The sequence below is a fragment of the Nelumbo nucifera genome, chromosome 2 (genome assembly GCF_055504915.1).
Source record: "Nelumbo nucifera cultivar China Antique chromosome 2, China Antique-T2T, whole genome shotgun sequence".
NCBI classification, from domain to species: domain Eukaryota; kingdom Viridiplantae; phylum Streptophyta; class Magnoliopsida; order Proteales; family Nelumbonaceae; genus Nelumbo; species Nelumbo nucifera.
The window spans coordinates 63,335,896-63,342,855 of record NC_142650.1 but is presented as its reverse complement, the minus strand read 5'-3'; the positions used below and the strand labels follow the sequence as shown (position 1 = coordinate 63,342,855).

The 6,960-nt window shown below is 41.1% G+C and overlaps 3 pseudogenes; all 3 read left to right on the top strand.

Annotated features, from left to right (window-relative positions):
* The first annotated feature begins 1,020 nt into the window (after nucleotides 1-1,020).
* LOC109115444 (F-box/LRR-repeat protein At1g67190 pseudogene) lies at nucleotides 1,021-3,275 on the top strand (annotated as a pseudogene).
* Nucleotides 3,276-3,546: 271 nt separating this feature from the next.
* On the top strand, nucleotides 3,547-5,030 carry LOC148802269 (F-box/LRR-repeat protein At1g67190 pseudogene; annotated as a pseudogene).
* A 1,014-nt stretch (nucleotides 5,031-6,044) lies between these two features.
* On the top strand, nucleotides 6,045-6,889 carry LOC104607741 (F-box/LRR-repeat protein At1g67190 pseudogene; annotated as a pseudogene).
* The last annotated feature ends 71 nt before the right edge of the window (nucleotides 6,890-6,960 follow it).

Below are 6,960 nucleotides of genomic sequence, written 5' to 3'. Positions count from 1 at the left end.
GGTAGATAACCCATCTTCCATCCACAAATGGAAGAAGAAATTCTTCTTCATAAGATGTCCCGAGGGTTTGGTCCTTCAGGTTCAACTGGGGGGATTCCGATGCATTGGCTGAGAGGATCTCTCCTCCTTGTAGCGAGGAGGAATGAATGTTGTTGAGCCAGCTTCAGTTGGGTGAAAAGATCCATAATGGGCCTTTAATGAAGGAGGAGGTCTTGGTAAAGGCCAGCCTTAGTCTAGCCCCTTCGATAGGGACAACTTGATTTATTTGTTTTCATTCATGTTTTAGACTTCTGCTCTTACTGATCCAACGTCTTTTCCTTGTGAAGAAATGGATAAGAATCAAAAGGCAATGTTGCTATCTCAAGCAACTAAGAAGGCGAATGCCACTGAGAAGGGGATTGCAACCGACAAATGCAGGAGGTCCGAATAGGAGGCTGTAGCGAAGGCAAGGGCTGAGGCCAAGGATGCTCAAAGGAAGATGGCAACGCAGAAGAGGCCAGTCAAAGGGGGGGAAGGATGATAGGCCCTCTAAGAAGGTGGTGGTAAGGGATTGCCATGCTGAGGGCACATCTGCCCCCTTCGGCTGTCAAATTGTTTTGCATTCTCCCCATAGTGGTTCTCCTTAGGATAACAAGCTGCTAGCCCATCGGATCACCTACCACCCTAGCTGGAGTGTAAAGGAGGGTGATACCTTGTCAAAGAAGGGTGTCTAACGTTAGCTGATAATGGGGACTGATTTACCTGGGGATCAATAGACATGGATCCATCAACCTATTCAAGCCATCTAGGAGGTGCTTCTGGACAAGGTAGTCGAGGTAAGTTTCATATTCCTTAGTTCATTTTATCTCGTTACACATGGTCTCTGAGTCTCACTCGTTTTCATCAAAGATGGCTAACGTCTTTGTAGACCTAAGTGACAAGACAGAGGGTGCATGGTCTTCTGGACAAAGTGTACTTTTCGTCGCATTGTGGTCGTTGGTCAATGCAAAGTTCGGCTGAGTTGTGCATGGGCGTCTGGTCATGGAGAATCTTCCTAAAGAGCATAGCATTTAACAAATTTTATTTGGTTACTATTTCTTAATGACTTGATCATGGAGAATCTTTTTGTGGAAGTTGGGGTGCCCGAGATGTGTCGTGAAACACCCGTAGCACCAGTTTACAGATTTGTAATTTTTTCCAATCCTCATGTAACCTTAAACAATGTAGTACATGGTGAGGAAGGGGTCAAACCCACAGGGAAGCAAGAATAAAAATTATTATTTTCGTTCTGGACAAATAAAAGGAAAATAGATCTGGGATTTGCAGAAAATAAGAACATAAAATTTATTAATGCTGAAATTAAATGTTCTGAATTGAACAAGGCAATAATTAAAATTCAGAAATTAAAGAACACTGAAATCAACAAAAAAATAAATAAAAATGATCCAAAATTCGGATCTAGTGGCGATAGCTGTCCGGGAAAACAAAATACATGCTTTCTCCCTCCGTTCAGGCCTCAAATCCCTCGAGACACCTTAGCCTTGAACCGGACGAATTCTGATATGCAAAACACACAAACAAATGGAAATTAAATCTAAAATATTGCTAGAATAAAAATAACATAAAAGAAAATAAAGAAAATGAAAGGGATGGCTGATCAAATCCAGTGGCGGAAATTGCAGATTGCCTGGACTGCTTGCAGGAACCCCTACTAACAATATCTGGGTGTCCTTCCCTTCTACAACCCTTGAACTCCTCAAGAAACCTTAGCCTTGTGAAATGGGTGAATTGACCAACCCCTTCTCCAGAGCCCTTGGGGTCCTTTTATAGAGAAGGGTGGACAAAACTAGGATTAGAGAGAAAGAGAGGGGCGGCTAGTGGGTTTATGCAAGAAATGGGCATCCCTAGGGTTTAGGAATGGAGGGTTAGGATTAAACTAGAGGGATCCTACGACTAGAGTGAAAAGGAGAGGGTGCCTATAAGTATGGAGGGCTGGGATTTAAGCTCCTAGGAATGAATGGTGGAGATTTGGGCACCAAGGGCTGAAAGGTAGTGATTAGGAGTTCGGTGGCGTCCTAGGGTTAGAAAGCTAAAGAGATGGTGCCCTAGAATGGAGGGTGGAGATTGCAATGTGAAAATCTAAGGGTATGAGAGGTTGCTAAGGCTTGGATGGTTGAGATTAGATGTTAGGGAGGAGTGGAAGGTGAAGATTTAGCTGTTAGGGGCGGCTAGGGTTTGTTAAAAGTGAAAAAAATGAGTGGGGAGGCGCCCTAGGATTTGCAAAGGAGAGGGGAGTATGCTTAATATAGAAGGAGGGACACCTTCCAGAGTTTAATGGATAGGAGGCGCCCTCCTATGCTCAGTTATTCATAGAAACACCGCTTATCTCAGCTAGAATTCTAACCAGCTTCCCAAAATCTGTAGAAAACTCTGTAAATTTCCCTATTTTTACCCAAAATTTGCATAGGGATCCTCAGAGGTCACAACATTGAATGTAACCAGAAAAAGGGTACAGATTAGTCAGTCTAAGGTCTAAAATACCCCTAAAATGATGCCCTTAAGGCATCAAAATACAAAGTTATTAAGAGTGATTGGAAACATACTATCCCGGCTTGGAGCTGCTAGAGATGTGATGATTCCATTTGCAACTAGTCGGAAGTGGAGGGAAGCCTACTAGAATCATCTTTACACACTTTCATTCAACTCCTATGGCTAGCCTATTTATTGTGATCTCACCACTAGTAGATTGGAGATCCTTATAACCCAAACAACATTCCAGATGAATGGTTTACATTTCTTATCTATTTTTATGGATGATGTGGATGAATTCTCAGTTGCTTCGATTATTGCCTGGCTCATGTATACATGGGAAACCCTGCATCGTCTGCGGTATAATGTCCGAACTACCCCAAATGTTAATATTGTTGAAAACTATGGTATGCAGAAACTGGAAATGTTGGAGTTGGCTCATAATCCTATCACAGGTGTTGAATAAAGTTACCATCAATTCCCATGCCTGAAATTCCTGTCATTAAGTTATGTCAGTATCTCAACTTTAGATCTGAGCCTTCTTCTAAGCGCTTGCCCAAAGATTAAGGTGTTAGTTCTTATCAGTCCAGAGATTGCCATGTCAGATGCACAAACGACAATGGAACTAGACAGTCCAACATTGAAGGACATTTACATCGAATCAATCAGCTTGAACTTTTGAGCTTATGGGCAAGGCAAGCTTGAAGCATCTGATGAATGATGATGTTAGTGATGTTGTCCATGGTCCTCGGTTAGTTTTGCTTTAACTACCAGTCGGGTGGGTGTGTGAAGTTTAATGGCCGTCCTCTTGCCATTATGCGGCGAGGACATTGTTCCGGTAGTACTCATTGGGGGCTTGTTCTAGCCTCATCCATTTGTGGTTGGTCGAGTCATTGGTGGGGTTGCTTCCGTATTGTGATCGTTGGTCAATGCAAAGTTCGGCAGAGCTATGCACGGGTGTCTAGTAATGGAGAATCTTCCTAAATATCATAGCCTTTAAGAAATTTCATTTGGTTACTATTTCTTTATGACTTGATCATGGAGAATCCTCCTATGGAAGTGATTGGAAACATACTATCCCGGCTTGGAGCTGCTAGAGATGTGGTGATTGCATCTACAAATTGTCGAAAGTGGAGGGAAGCCTGCCAGAATCATCTTCACACACTTTTATTCAACTCCTATGGCTGGCCTATTTTACGTGATCTTAGAACCAGTAGATTGGAGATCCTTATAACCCAAACAATATTCCAAACGAATAGTTTACAATGCTTATCTATTTTTATGGATGATGTGGATGAATTCTCAACTGCTCCGATTATTGCCTGGCTCATTTATACATGGGAAACCTTGCGTTGTTTGTGGTATAATATCGGAACTACCCCAATGTTAATATCCTTGATAAGTATGGTAGGCAGAAACTGGAAGTGTTGATGTTGGCTCATAATTCCATAACAGGTGATAAACCAAGTTACTAGAAATTCCCATGCCTGAAATTCCTATCATTAAGTTCTATTAGTATCTTAGCTTTAGATCTGAGCCATATTCTCAACGCTTGCCCAAAATTAAAAGACATTTACATTGAATCAACTAGCTTGTATAAGTTTATATTAGAGGCAGGTAGTCATGATACTTTTCTTTTGAAGGATTGTGCACTTGAACATTTTGAGCTTATGGGCAAGGGACCTTGAAGCATCTAAAGATTGATGATGCTAGTAATGCAATCCGTGGAGTTCAAGGGGTGTGTGGAGTTCGATGGTTGGTTTGTTTACCGTGATCTCACAACCAGTACATTGGAGATCCTTATAACCTAAACAATATTCCAGATGAATGGTTTAGAGTGCTTATCTATTTCTATGGATGATGTGGGTGAATTCTCAACTGCTCCGATTATTGTCTAGCTCATGTATACATGGGAAACCTTGTGTCATCTACGGTATAATGTCTGAACCACCCCAAAAGTTAATATTCTTGAAAAGTGTGGTAGGCAGAAACTGGAAATGTTGGTGTTGGCTCATAGTTCTATCACAGGTGTTGAACCAAGTTACCAGAAATTCCCATGCCTGAAATTCCTGTCATTAAGTTATGTCAGTATCTCAACTTTAGATCTGAGCCTTCTTCTCAGTGCTTGCCCAAAGATTAAGGTATTGGTTCTTATCAGTCTAGAGATTGCGATGTCAGAAGCACAAACGACAATGGAACTGGGCAGTCCAACATTGAAGGACATTTACATTGAATCAATCGGCTTGGATAAGTTTATATTAGAGGCAGGTAGTCTTGATACTTTGCATTTGAAGGATTGTGCACTTGGACTTTTTGAGCTTATGGGCAAGGGGACCTTGAAGCATCTGAAGATTGATGATGTCAGTGTCATTCATCTTGATATTGGTGAGAGTACTGAGAATCTTGAGATCATAGATATCAGCAACTTCATAATCATGTGGCCAGAGTTTTATCAGATGATTTCAAGATCATCAAAATTAAGAAGGCTTCGACTTTGGGGATCCTTATGGAGAATCTTCTAAAGAGCATAGCATTTAACATATTTCATTTGGTTACTATTTCCTGATGACTTGATCTTGGACAGTCTTCCTATGGAAGTGATTGGAAACATACTATCCCGGCTTGGAGCTGCAAGAGATGTGGTGATTGCATCTACAACTTATTGAAAGTAGAGGGAAGCCTGGCAGAATCGTCTTCACACGCTTTCATTCAACTACTATGGCTGGTCTATTTTCCGTGATCTCACAACCAATAGATTGGAGATCCATATAACCCAAACAATATTCCGGACGAATAGTTTATAGTGCTTATATACTTTTATGGATAATGTATAAATGGGAAACCTTGCGTCGTCTGTAGTATAATATCCAAACTACCCCAAATGTTAATATTCTTGAAAAGTGTGGTATGCAGAAACTGGAAAAGTTGTTGTGGGCTCATAATCTTATCACAGGTGTTGACTGAAGTTACCAGCAATTCCCATGTCTGAAATTCCTATCATTTAGTTATGTCAGTATCTTAGCTTTAGATTTGAGCCTTCTTCTCAATGGTTGCCCAAAGATTATGGTGTTAGTTCATATCAGTCCAAAGACTGCCATGTCAAATGCACAAACGACAATGGAACTAGGCAGTTCAACATTGAAGGACATTTACATCGAATCAATCACCTTGAACTTTTGGGATTATGGGCAAGTCAAGCTTGAAGCATCTGAAGATTGATGATGTTAGTGAAGCTGTCTGTGGTCCTCAGTTAGCTTTGTTCCAACTACCAGTCGGGTGGGTGTGTAGAGTTCGATAGATGTCCTCTTTCCATTATGCGGCGGGGACATTGTTCCCTTAGTACTCGTAGGGGGCTTGTTCTAGCATCAACCATTTGTGGTTGGTCGAGTCATTCATGGGATTGCTGCCATGTTGCGATCGTTGGTCAATGCAAACTTTGGCAGACCTGTGCACGGGTGTCTAGTAATGGAGAATATTCTTAAATAGCATAGCCTTTAAGAAATTTCATTTGGTTACTATTTCTTGATGACTTGATCATGGACAATCCTCCTATGGAAGTGATTAGAAACATACTATCCCGGCTTGGAGCTTCTAGACATGTGGTGATTATACTTGCAACTTGTCGGAAGTGGAGGGAAGCCATCCAGAATCATCTTCACACACTTTCATTCAACTCCCATGCCTAGCCTGTTTACCGTGATCTCACAACCCGTAGATTGGAGATCCGTATAACCTAAACAATATTCCAAACGATAGTTTACAATTCTTATCTATTTTTACGGATGATGTGGATGAATTCTCAGCTGCTGCAATTATTGCCTGGCTCATGTATACATGGTAAACCTTGATGTTGGCTCATAATTCCCATCACAGGTGATGAACCAAGTTACTAGAAATTCCCATGCCTGAAATTCCTGTCATTAAGTTCTATTAGTATCTCAACTTCATATCAGAGCTTTATTCTCAGCACTTGCCCAAAGATTGTGGTGTTGTCTCTTAATTATATCACAAGTGTTTATCCAAGTTTCCATAAATTCCTATGCCTGAAATTTCTGTCATTAAGTTATGTTAGTATCTCCGCTTTAGATCTGAGCCTTCTTCTCAGCACTAGACCAAAGATTGAGTTGTTGGTTATTATTAGTCTACAGATTGCGATGTCAGATGCACAAATGACAATGGAACTGGGTAGTCCAACATTGAAGGACATTTACATCGAATAAGCTTGGATAAGTTTATATTTGAGGCAGGTAGTCCTGATACTTTACATTTGAAGGATTGTGCTCTTGAACTTTTTGAGCTTATGGGGAAGAGGACCTTGAAACATCTCAAGATTGATGATGTTAGTGATGCTGCCCGTGGTCCTCGGTTAGCTCTGCTCTAACTACTAGTCTGGTGGGTGTGTGCAGTTTGATGGTTGTCCTCTTGCCATTATTCGGCGGGGACAACATTCCT